Source organism: Crinia signifera, chromosome 2, assembly GCF_055691185.1.
Source record: "Crinia signifera chromosome 2, ASM5569118v1, whole genome shotgun sequence".
Classification (NCBI taxonomy): Eukaryota; Metazoa; Chordata; class Amphibia; order Anura; family Myobatrachidae; genus Crinia; species Crinia signifera.
The window spans coordinates 22,133,038-22,147,013 of record NC_139218.1 but is presented as its reverse complement, the minus strand read 5'-3'; positions in this window follow the sequence as shown (position 1 = coordinate 22,147,013).

The following is a 13,976-nucleotide window of genomic DNA, read 5'->3' as shown; positions in this document are numbered from 1 at the left end:
ACACACGGGGGCGATTTTGTGTAATATCGCGGGCAATATGGTCGCTAAGCGACCGCGATGGGAGTGTGCACCGGAGATATATCGCCGGGTGCGCGATCCCGTTTCTACCCCTGTAGTGATTGCTGGTCGCAGGAACATGCTCCTGCGACCAGCTGATTACCACTGCCGGCCTCCCCCGGCAGTTTCCTTTTCATCAGCGACCATCTCTGGTCGTTGATGAAAAGGAGAAACTGAGCAATATATTGGTCAGCCATATATTGCTCAGCAATATATGGCTGTGCAATATATCTCCCCGTGTGTGCGGGGCTTTACACAGATATATTGCACCGGGAAACGGTCATCTGTCAGAAGAGACTTAGGTCCACTGTCATAAGGTCGACCCCGGAAGGTTGACTGGCCCCAAGGTCGACAGGGTTAAAGGTCGACATGGGTCAAGGTCGACATGGGCCAATGTCGACATGGTTCTAGGTCGACAGTCATTAGTTCGACATGAGTTTTTCACTGTTTTTTGAGCCGACATGTGCCGACAGGCGGTATTTCATGCCCTACCATCCACTAGGGCGTGGTGGGAGAATAGAGCGTAGCAAGGCACCGTGCCCGAAGCATCGCGAGCGATGCAAGGGGCTGCGGTTCAACTCCAACTGTGTCCATGTCGACTGTGTTGACATTCGGGTTAAAAAATAGTGAAAAACTCATGTCGAACTAATGACTGTCGACCTAGAACCATGTCGACCTTGGCCCATGTCGACCTTAAGTCAGGTCGACCTTGACCCATGTCGACCTTTAACCCTGTCGACCTTGGGGCCAGTCGACCTTCCGGGGTCGACTTAATGACTGTAGACCTAAGTCTGTTCTGACAGATGTACCAATTCCATTGCACCGGCCCTGCTGCACTGCCAACAGGCGGTATATCTGCAGATGTATAGATGCATCGTTCTGTAGAGGATGCTGGTGACTGACATCACAACTGAATGACATCACAACTTTGTCAGCCGTGAGTATCGCATTTCATTCATGCAGTCCCAGGCTTGTACAACTCCAAGGTCTGGTTACATAGAAACATAGAATGTGACGGCAGATAAGAACCACTTTGCCCATTTTTATACCTTTTAGTAACAACTGTATTTGTTCCTTAGTTCTTTGTGAAGACATTCATATGTCTATCCCATGCATGATTAAATTGCTCTATGTCTTAATTCCCCCATATACTAGGGCAATGGTTCCCAACCCTGGTCCTCAAGTACCCCCAACAGTGCACATTTTCCAGGTCACCCGGCAGGTGCACTCATTATTCAGACACATTTTAAAAGATCCACAGGTGGAGCTAATTATTTCACCTGTGATTCTGTGTGGAGACCTGCAAAACATGCACTGTTGGGGGCACTTGAGGACCAGGGTTGGGAACCACTGCACTAGGGCGACTTCTCTGAGTGTAGAAGTCAGAAGCAGTCCCCACTTGAGCTGCCCATGACCGTCCGGTGTGGCAGAATCGCTTGCGGTCTTTTCACATACGTTATACCGCGTGCGATCTCAGCATTGCCTACGCAGCTCGTGTGTGATCCAGCAGATCGCTTCTGCAGCTGGTGGGACTTCCAGGCTTCGGTGTGATTCGCACAGTACATATTATTCAGAATTTTTATATGCGATTGATCGCCACAATTGCAAAAAAAAAAAAAGTGCCCAAATTGCATGCAATTGACCTGCTGTCAAATGCACATTGTTAGAGCCTGAGAGGAGAGAAACGCGATGGTACTGAGCGGCGCTGTCTTCTAAAGACTGACACATGTCAGAGAGGTGATCGTGGCAGGTAAGTATTCATTATAGCACCAGTTTGGGTTTGGGGGGGGGGGGGGGGGTGGAGGGTGTTTGTGCCTGTCAATGTCTGTCAATGGTGGGTGATTGTGATTTCTGGGGAGGGATAAGATGGTCTCTTTTCTGTCTGTCTATGGGGGTATTATGGTATCTTTTCAGTCTGTCTATTAAGGGGGTGCTTTTTGTCTAAGGGGGGAATGATGGTGGTTTCTGTGCATGTGTCTTTCTAGTACCCCTTTCACACCGTACCATGGACCCTGGTTATTGCTGGGTTGGTGATGTATGGACCCGGGTCAAGGTACGGTGTGAAAGAACCAAAGCTTATAACCGTGTCGACCAACCCGGCAATTCGAACTGGGTTATAAGAAGGGTTAAAACCAGGTTGCCCCTTGTGTAATGGGTGTAAAAGCGCCAGACCTGGGATCGCGATGTGAAAGTTGTATATAGTTGTGTGTAAGAATCACACAGAGCCCCAGTTCCATTGTATCATTAATGATGCAATGGGAAAAAAAATTCCATTGGTCTATAACCAATTATTTGGATCCCCCCCTTTAAAAATCCTGTGTTTGCCACTGATTACTATGTATAACGGATGAACCCGTGTAAGGGGCAGTAAAGGGTTAATGTGTAAGGAAGAAACTCCTAGGAAAGGAACTAAAGGTGGATGGTGGCCATCTGCTGCATCTAACGGCTGTCACCTCATATAACACCACCACGCGCTCTGTATATAGAGGTGGATGGTGGCCATCTGCTGCATCTAACGGCTGTCACCTCATATAACACCACCACGCGCTCTGTATATAGAGGTGGACGGTGGCCATCTGCTGCATCTAACTGCCGTCAACTTATATAACGCCACCACACGCTCTGTATATAGAGGTGGACGGTGGCCATCTGCTGCATCTAACGGCTGTCACCTCATATAACACCACCACACGCTCTGTATATAGAGGTGGATGGTGGCCATCTGCTGCATCTAACGGCTGTCACCTTATATAACGCCACCACACGCTCTGTATATAGAGGTGGATGGTGGCCATCTGCTGCATCTAACGGTTGTCACCTTATATAACGCCACCACATGCTCTGTATATAGAGGTGGACGGTGGCCATCTGCTGCATCTAATGGCTGTCACTTATATAACGCCACCACACGCTCTGTATATAGAGGTGGATGGTGGCCATCTGCTGCATCTAACGGCTGTCACCTTATATAACGCCACCACACGCTCTGTATATAGAGGTGGATGGTGGCCATATGCTGCAACTAACGGCTGTCACCTTATATAACGCCACCACATGTTCTGTATATAGAGGTGGATGGTGGCCATCTGCTGCATCTAACGGCTGTCACCTTATATAACGCCACCACACGCTCTGTATATAGAGGTGGATGGTGGCCATCTGCTGCATCTAACGGCTGTCACCTTATATATCGCCACCACACGCTCTGTATATAGAGGTGGATGGTGGCCATCTGCTGCATCTAACGGCTGTCACCTTATATAACACCACCACACGCTCTGTATATAGAGGTGGATGGTGGCCATCTGCTGCATCTAACGGCTGTCACCTTATATAACACCACCACACGCTCTGTATATAGAGGTGGATGGTGGCCATCTGCTGCATCTAACGGCTGTCACCTTATATAACGCCACCACATGCTCTGTATATAGAGGTGGATGGTGGCCATCTGCTGCATCTAACGGCTGTAACCTTATATAACACCACCATACGCTCTGTATATAGAGGTGGATGGTGGCCATCTGCTGCATCTAACGGCTGTCACCTTATATAACACCACCACACGCTCTGTATATAGAGGTGGATGGTGGCCATCTGCAGCATCTAATGGCTGTCACCTTATATAACACCCCCACACGCTCTGTATATAGAGGTGGATGGTGGCCATCTGCTGCATCTAACGGCTGTCACCTTATATAACACCACCACACGCTCTGTATATAGAGGTGGATGGTGGCCATCTGCGGCATCTAATGGCTGTCACCTTATATAACACCCCCACACGCTCTGTATATAGAGGTGGATGGTGGCCATCTGCTGCATCTAACGGCTGTCACCTTATATAACGCGACCACGCGCTCTGTATATAGAGGTGGATGGTGGCCATCTGCGGCATCTTATGGCTGTCACCTTATATAACACCCCCACACGCTCTGTATATAGAGGTGGATGGTGGCCATCTGCTGCATCTAACGGCTGTCACCTTATATAACACCACCACACGCTCTGTATATAGAGGTGGATGGTGGCCATCTGCTGCATCTAACGGCTGTCACCTTATATAACACCCCCACACGCTCTGTATATAGAGGTGGATGGTGGCCATCTGCTGCATCTAACGGCTGTCACCTTATATAACGCCACCACACGCTCTGTATATAGAGGTGGATGGTGGCCATCTGCTGCATCTAACGGCTGTCACCTTATATAACGCCACCATGCTCTCTGTATATAGAGGTGGATGGTGGCCATCTGCTGCATCTAACGGCTGTCACCTTATATAACGCCACCACACGCTCTGTATATAGAGGTGGACGGTGGCCATCTGCTGCATCTAACGGCTGTCACCTTATATAACGCCACCACACGCTCTGTATATAGAGGTGGATGGTGGCCATATGCTGCATCTAACGGCTGTCACCTTATATAACACCATCACGCGCTCTGTATATAGAGGTGGATGGTGACCATCTGCTGCATCTAACGGCTGTCACCTTATATAACACCACCACACGCTCTGTATATAGAGGTGGATGGTGGCCATCTGCTGCATCTAACGGCTGTCACCTTATATAACACCCCCACACGCTCTGTATATAGAGGTGGATGGTGGCCATCTGCTGCATCTAACGGCTGTCACCTTATATAACGCCACCACACGCTCTGTATATAGAGGTGGATGGTGGCCATCTGCTGCATCTAACGGCTGTCACCTTATATAACGCCACCACGCTCTCTGTATATAGAGGTGGATGGTGGCCATCTGCTGCATCTAACGGTTGTCACCTTATATAACGCCACCACACGCTCTGTATATAGAGGTGGACGGTGGCCATCTGCTGCATCTAACGGCTGTCACCTTATATAACACCACCACACGCTCTGTATATAGAGGTGGATGGTGGCCATCTGCGGCATCTAACGGCTGTCACCTTATATAACACCACCACATGCTCTGTATATAGAGGTGGATGGTGGCCATCTGCTGCATCTAACGGCTGTCACCTTATATAACACCACCACACGCTCTGTATATAGAGGTGGATGGTGGCCATCTGCTGCATCTAACGGCTGTCACCTTATATAACGCCACCACATGCTCTGTATATAGAGGTGGATGGTGGCCATCTGCTGCATCTAACGGCTGTCACCTTATATAACACCACCATACGCTCTGTATATAGAGGTGGATGGTGGCCATCTGCTGCATCTAACGGCTGTCACCTTATATAACACCACCACACGCTCTGTATATAGAGGTGGATGGTGGCCATCTGCGGCATCTAATGGCTGTCACCTTATATAACACCCCCACACGCTCTGTATATAGAGGTGGATGGTGGCCATCTGCTGCATCTAACGGCTGTCACCTTATATAACACCACCACACGCTCTGTATATAGAGGTGGATGGTGGCCATCTGCGGCATCTAATGGCTGTCACCTTATATAACACCCCCACACGCTCTGTATATAGAGGTGGATGGTGGCCATCTGCTGCATCTAACGGCTGTCACCTTATATAACGCCACCACGCGCTCTGTATATAGAGGTGGATGGTGGCCATCTGCTGCATCTAACGGCTGTCACCTTATATAACACCCCCACACGCTCTGTATATAGAGGTGGATGGTGGCCATCTGCTGCATCTAACGGCTGTCACCTTATATAACGCCACCACGCGCTCTGTATATAGAGGTGGATGGTGGCCATCTGCTGCATCTAACGGCTGTCACCTTATATAACGCCACCACGCGCTCTGTATATAGAGGTGGATGGTGGCCATCTGCGGCATCTTATGGCTGTCACCTTATATAACACCCCCACACGCTCTGTATATAGAGGTGGATGGTGGCCATCTGCTGCATCTAACGGCTGTCACCTTATATAACACCACCACACGCTCTGTATATAGAGGTGGATGGTGGCCATCTGCTGCATCTAACGGCTGTCACCTTATATAACACCCCCACACGCTCTGTATATAGAGGTGGATGGTGGCCATCTGCTGCATCTAACGGCTGTCACCTTATATAACGCCACCACACGCTCTGTATATAGAGGTGGATGGTGGCCATCTGCTGCATCTAACGGCTGTCACCTTATATAACGCCACCACGCGCTCTGTATATAGAGGTGGATGGTGGCCATCTGCTGCATCTAACGGCTGTCACCTTATATAACGCCACCACACGCTCTGTATATAGAGGTGGATGGTGGCCATCTGGTGCATCTAACGGCTGTCACCTTATATAACGCCACCACACGCTCTGTATATAGAGGTGGATGGTGGCCATCTGCTGCATCTAACGGCTGTCACCTTATATAACACCACCACGCGCTCTGTATATAGAGGTGGATGGTGGCCATCTGCTGCATCTAACGGCTGTCACCTTATATAACGCCACCATGCTCTCTGTATATAGAGGTGGATGGTGGCCATTTGCTGCATCTAACGGTTGTCACCTTATATAACGCCACCACACGCTCTGTATATAGAGGTGGACGGTGGCCATCTGCTGCATCTAACGGCTGTCACCTTATATAACGCCACCACACGCTCTGTATATAGAGGTGGATGGTGGCCATATGCTGCATCTAACGGCTGTCACCTTATATAACACCATCACGCGCTCTGTATATAGAGGTGGATGGTGGCCATCTGCTGCATCTAACGGCTGTCACCTTATATAACACCACCACACGCTCTGTATATAGAGGTGGATGGTGGCCATCTGCTGCATCTAACGGCTGTCACCTTATATAACACCCCCACACGCTCTGTATATAGAGGTGGATGGTGGCCATCTGCTGCATCTAACGGCTGTCACCTTATATAACGCCACCACACGCTCTGTATATAGAGGTGGATGGTGGCCATCTGCTGCATCTAACGGCTGTCACCTTATATAACGCCACCACACGCTCTGTATATAGAGGTGGACGGTGGCCATCTGCTGCATCTAACGGCTGTCACCTTATATAACGCCACCACACGCTCTGTATATAGAGGTGGATGGTGGCCATATGCTGCATCTAACGGCTGTCACCTTATATAACACCATCACGCGCTCTGTATATAGAGGTGGATGGTGACCATCTGCTGCATCTAACGGCTGTCACCTTATATAACACCACCACACGCTCTGTATATAGAGGTGGATGGTGGCCATCTGCTGCATCTAACGGCTGTCACCTTATATAACACCCCCACACGCTCTGTATATAGAGGTGGATGGTGGCCATCTGCTGCATCTAACGGCTGTCACCTTATATAACGCCACCACACGCTCTGTATATAGAGGTGGATGGTGGCCATCTGCTGCATCTAACGGCTGTCACCTTATATAACGCCACCACGCTCTCTGTATATAGAGGTGGATGGTGGCCATCTGCTGCATCTAACGGCTGTCACCTTATATAACGCCACCACACGCTCTGTATATAGAGGTGGACGGTGGCCATCTGCTGCATCTAACGGCTGTCACCTTATATAACACCACCACACGCTCTGTATATAGAGGTGGATGGTGGCCATCTGCGGCATCTAACGGCTGTCACCTTATATAACACCACCACATGCTCTGTATATAGAGGTGGATGGTGGCCATCTGCTGCATCTAACGGCTGTCACCTTATATAACACCACCACACGCTCTGTATATAGAGGTGGATGGTGGCCATCTGCTGCATCTAACGGCTGTCACCTTATATAACGCCACCACATGCTCTGTATATAGAGGTGGATGGTGGCCATCTGCTGCATCTAACGGCTGTCACCTTATATAACACCACCATACGCTCTGTATATAGAGGTGGATGGTGGCCATCTGCTGCATCTAACGGCTGTCACCTTATATAACACCACCACACGCTCTGTATATAGAGGTGGATGGTGGCCATCTGCGGCATCTAATGGCTGTCACCTTATATAACACCCCCACACGCTCTGTATATAGAGGTGGATGGTGGCCATCTGCTGCATCTAACGGCTGTCACCTTATATAACACCACCACACGCTCTGTATATAGAGGTGGATGGTGGCCATCTGCGGCATCTAATGGCTGTCACCTTATATAACACCCCCACACGCTCTGTATATAGAGGTGGATGGTGGCCATCTGCTGCATCTAACGGCTGTCACCTTATATAACGCCACCACGCGCTATGTATATAGAGGTGGATGGTGGCCATCTGCTGCATCTAACGGCTGTCACCTTATATAACACCCCCACACGCTCTGTATATAGAGGTGGATGGTGGCCATCTGCGGCATCTAACGGCTGTCACCTTATATAACACCCCCACACGCTCTGTATATAGAGGTGGATGGTGGCCATCTGCTGCATCTAACGGCTGTCACCTTATATAACGCCACCACGCGCTCTGTATATAGAGGTGGATGGTGGCCATCTGCTGCATCTAACGGCTGTCACCTTATATAACGCCACCACGCGCTCTGTATATAGAGGTGGATGGTGGCCATCTGCGGCATCTTATGGCTGTCACCTTATATAACACCCCCACACGCTCTGTATATAGAGGTGGATGGTGGCCATCTGCTGCATCTAACGGCTGTCACCTTATATAACACCACCACACGCTCTGTATATAGAGGTGGATGGTGGCCATCTGCTGCATCTAACGGCTGTCACCTTATATAACACCCCCACACGCTCTGTATATAGAGGTGGATGGTGGCCATCTGCTGCATCTAACGGCTGTCACCTTATATAACGCCACCACACGCTCTGTATATAGAGGTGGATGGTGGCCATCTGCTGCATCTAACGGCTGTCACCTTATATAACGCCACCACGCGCTCTGTATATAGAGGTGGATGGTGGCCATCTGCTGCATCTAACGGCTGTCACCTTATATAACGCCACCACACGCTCTGTATATAGAGGTGGATGGTGGCCATCTGGTGCATCTAACGGCTGTCACCTTATATAACGCCACCACACGCTCTGTATATAGAGGTGGATGGTGGCCATCTGCTGCATCTAACGGCTGTCACCTTATATAACACCACCACGCGCTCTGTATATAGAGGTGGATGGTGGCCATCTGCTGCATCTAACGGCTGTCACCTTATATAACGCCACCATGCTCTCTGTATATAGAGGTGGATGGTGGCCATTTGCTGCATCTAACGGTTGTCACCTTATATAACGCCACCACACGCTCTGTATATAGAGGTGGACGGTGGCCATCTGCTGCATCTAACGGCTGTCACCTTATATAACGCCACCACACGCTCTGTATATAGAGGTGGATGGTGGCCATATGCTGCATCTAACGGCTGTCACCTTATATAACACCATCACGCGCTCTGTATATAGAGGTGGATGGTGGCCATCTGCTGCATCTAACGGCTGTCACCTTATATAACACCACCACACGCTCTGTATATAGAGGTGGATGGTGGCCATCTGCTGCATCTAACGGCTGTCACCTTATATAACACCCCCACACGCTCTGTATATAGAGGTGGATGGTGGCCATCTGCTGCATCTAACGGCTGTCACCTTATATAACGCCACCACACGCTCTGTATATAGAGGTGGATGGTGGCCATCTGCTGCATCTAACGGCTGTCACCTTATATAACGCCACCACACGCTCTGTATATAGAGGTGGACGGTGGCCATCTGCTGCATCTAACGGCTGTCACCTTATATAACACCACCACGGGCTCTGTATATCGAGGTGGATGGTGGCCATCTGCTGCATCTAACGTCTGTCACCTTATATAACACCACCACACGCTCTGTATATAGAGGTGGATGGTGGCCATCTGCGGCATCTAACGGCTGTCACCTTATATAACACCACCACATGCTCTGTATATAGAGGTGGATGGTGGCCATCTGCTGCATCTAACGGCTGTCACCTTATATAACGCCACCACACGCTCTGTATATAGAGGTGGATGGTGGCCATCTGCTGCATCTAACGGCTGTCACCTTATATAACACCACCACGCGCTCTGTATATAGAGGTGGATGGTGGCCATCTGCTGCATCTAACTGCTGTCACCTTATATAACGCCATCACATGCTCTGTATATAGAGGTGGATGGTGGCCATATGCTGCATCTAACGGCTGTCACCTCATATAACGCCACCACGTGCTCTGTATATAGAGGTGGATGGTGGCCATCTGCGGCATCTAACGGCTGTCACCTCATATAACGCCACCACACTCTCTGTATATAGAGGTGGATGGTGGCCATCTGCTGCATCTAACGGCTGTCACCTTTTATAACGCCACCACACGCTCTGTATATAGAGGTGGATGGTGGCCATCTGCTGCATCTAACGGCTGTCACCTTATATAACACCACCACATGCTCTGTATATAGAGGTGGATGGTTGCCATATGCTGCATCTAACTGCTGTCACCTTATATAACGCCACCACACGCTCTGTATATAGAGGTGGATGGTGGCCATCTGCTGCATCTAACGGCTGTCACCTTATATAACGCCACCACACGCTCTGTATATAGAGGTGGATGGTGGCCATCTGCTGCATCTAACGGCTGTCACCTTATATAACGCCACCACACGCTCTGTATATAGAGGTGGATGGTGGCCATCTGCTGCATCTAACGGCTGTCACCTTATATAACGCCACCACGCGCTCTGTATATAGAGGTGGATGGTGGCCATCTGGTGCATCTAACGGCTGCTGTCACCTTATATATCGCCACCACACGCTCTGTATATAGAGGTGGATGGTGGCCATCTGCTGCATCTAACGGCTGTCACCTTATATAACGCCACCACACGCTCTGTATATAGAGGTGGATGGTGGCCATCTGCTGCATCTAACGGCTGTCACCTTATATAACGCCACCACACGCTCTGTATATAGAGGTGGATGGTGGCCATATGCTGCATCTAACGGCTGTCACCTTATATAACACCACCACACGCTCTGTATATAGAGGTGGATGGATCATTAGGTCGACCAAACTAAAGTCCATATGCATTGGATCGACCACTGATGGTCGACAGGGTCAAAAGGTCGGCTCAAGCATTAGGTCGACAGTGAAAAGGTCGACATGAGTTTTTCCACTCTCTTTGTCCCGAATGACGGTGCCTTGCTTCGCTCGGCGCACTATTATATTCTCCCTCCACGCCCTAGTGGATGAAGGCCAGCTAACAGAGCTGCATCTGGTACATTTGACGACATATCGGGAAAATCAGGAGCAGGAATAATCTTGGTTACTTTTGATTTTATGCAGGAAAGAAATCATTTCCCATTGGTTAAGTGTTTAATCTATAAAATACAATACAAACTGGATAAACCGAAAAAGAAATACATATAAAAAAGGTTTATTATATTATTATTATTATCCTTTATTTATATGGCGCCACAAGGGTTCCGCAGCGCCCAATTACAGAGTACATAGAGAAGTAAGCAAACAGGAAACAGGTGAATACGATAGAAGACAAGCACAGGGGACATAACCACAGCTGCATCAGCAGACGGCACTGACAGAAGTAGCAGGGTGGCAGAAATCTGCAGCATTCCATACATATATATCCTTTAGCATACAATATATCACATGTAATCCCAGCCAAGATGGCCCGGCTCAGAAGCAAACCCAGAGGTGGCGGGCAGTACGGACGGTGTTATGGTTAGCATTACTGCCTCACAGTGCTCAGGACATGGGTTCCATTCCCATCATGGCCCTAACTGTGCAGAGTTTGTATGTTCTCCCAGTGCTTGCGTGGGTTTACACCGGGTACTCCGGTTTCCACCCACAATCCAAAAATATACTGGTAGGCTAATTGGCTCCCAACAAATTAACCCTAGAATGTCTGTGTGCGTGTACATGTGGTAGGGAATATAGATTGTAAGCTCCACTGGGGCAGGGACTGATGTGAATGTTCAAATATTCTCTGTACAGCGCTGCGGAACATGTATGCGATATATAAGAAACTGGTAATAAATAAATAATACACCTGTGTCTTATATTTGACATCATCAGAAAGCGACAAACCACACAGTCTGATTAGTGTTACTAATGGCAATTTAAAGATACCACAATAGAAATTAGGTTTATTTGCATCTGAAAATGATCCACATTGATGGCAAATAGGAGAGTTAATAGTAAATTCATTTCTAAAGCCCCGTACACACGGGGGGAGATATATTGCTAGCAGATGGTCGCTGATGAGAAGGAACCTCAGCCGGCGGTGCCGCAGAGGTAATCAGCTGGCGATTAGAATGGGGCAGAAAGCGGGAGCGCGCATCCGGCGATTTATCGTCGGGGCACACTTCCATCACTGGCAATATGGTCACCTGCGACCATATTTCCAGCGATTTCAGCCCCTATCGCCCCCGTGTGTACACAGCTTAAATCTCACTATCCATATTCCCCTGTACGTCACACTAATACTTTGCTAATTTGCTATTAGGCCCCCCTCATCTAGGAGGGGCGGAGCTAAAATGATGCAACTGGTACCATCCCCTCCCCTAAGAGCCGCGAATAGCGGCATTTACTGAAATGGGGGCAGGGCTTAATGATGGCAAGCTCCACCCCCCGAAAACTGCAGAGAGAGTCTCCTCTCTGGGCTTCTCATGGAGAGGAGACTATAAAGGTGGGCAAGTATGTGTAAAGGCCAAAAAGTGATAAAATGGAGAGTGATAAACCACCAGCCAATCAGCTCCTACCTGCCAGGCTGGGTTTTAAAAATGAAGGGTAGGAGCTGATTGGCTGCTTGTTGATCACTCTCCACTTAATGACTTTTTGAAGCTTGATACATCTGGCCCTATGTTGGGTAACATCTATAGGAATGTTAATGCATAGCTAGGGGTACATATGTGTGAGGTTACACTTATAGGAATGTAAATGCATAGCTATAATCTGAGTAAATTACATTTTTTTTTTTTTTATTATTTGCCCTTGAACTGATTTTCCACCAACCTTAAGGTGCCCATACACGCTCCGTTCCTGCTCCGTCCGTTTTGTACCCTGAGATGCGCGCTCCCGCACAGCTCATCGTACAGTACATGTGCTGCACATACTTTTTGTACTATCTTTACATCGAATCGCATTGCACGCACAAGGCATTCGATGCGATACGATGTGTACTTTAAAAGTACAAAACGGACGCCCAGAACGGAGCGTGTATGGGCTCCTTTATAGTAACTTAGAACTGCACACAAAGGTAGCGCTAGGAACTAGATCTTTGCGCTAGGAACTAGGACAGGTACATTTAAGGTGCCCATACACTAGTAAGATTTATCTTCAGATCTGGCTGGCTGGAACAAAAACATGGTTATGGATGAGTGACAGTTTGTCAGTTTTCCAGCATTTCCAAGCAAATGGTCAACTGTCATTTGCTCTCATCCATAACCATGTTTTTGTTCCAACCAGACAGATCTGCAGATAAATCTGCGTGTGTATGGCCACCTTAAGCCTGATGAAGTGACCAAGTGGAAGGTGACATTACAGAAGCCAGTCAGCCCCTAACTGTCATCTGTGAAACCCAGACGGTAACGTGACAGTTGGGATTGGACTGGCTTTTATAAGATCATGGTTGATGTGATAAGATTAGTAGTTCTACCAGTACACCAGTCCCTTTCCTAACCACAGGTCCTGACACCTTTGCTTACTGCCCTCTACATGCCTGTGATGTCACAATCACACAGGCTGTCCTACATAAAGCGATGCTGGGCAACTGCCAGCCACTTTGTGGTGACAGCTCTACAGTTAGAACCGCATTGCTTCTCTCTGAGTGATTTCTTCTCAATTTATTTGAGTCCGAAAAACCCATTGGAAAAAATATTTATTACTGACTACTGGATTACAGAGGACTGGATTCCAATAAGAAAACATCTTTGGATAAAGAACCAGCTTTGGGTAAGGCCGGAATAATCCTTGGCCTAGATTACTAC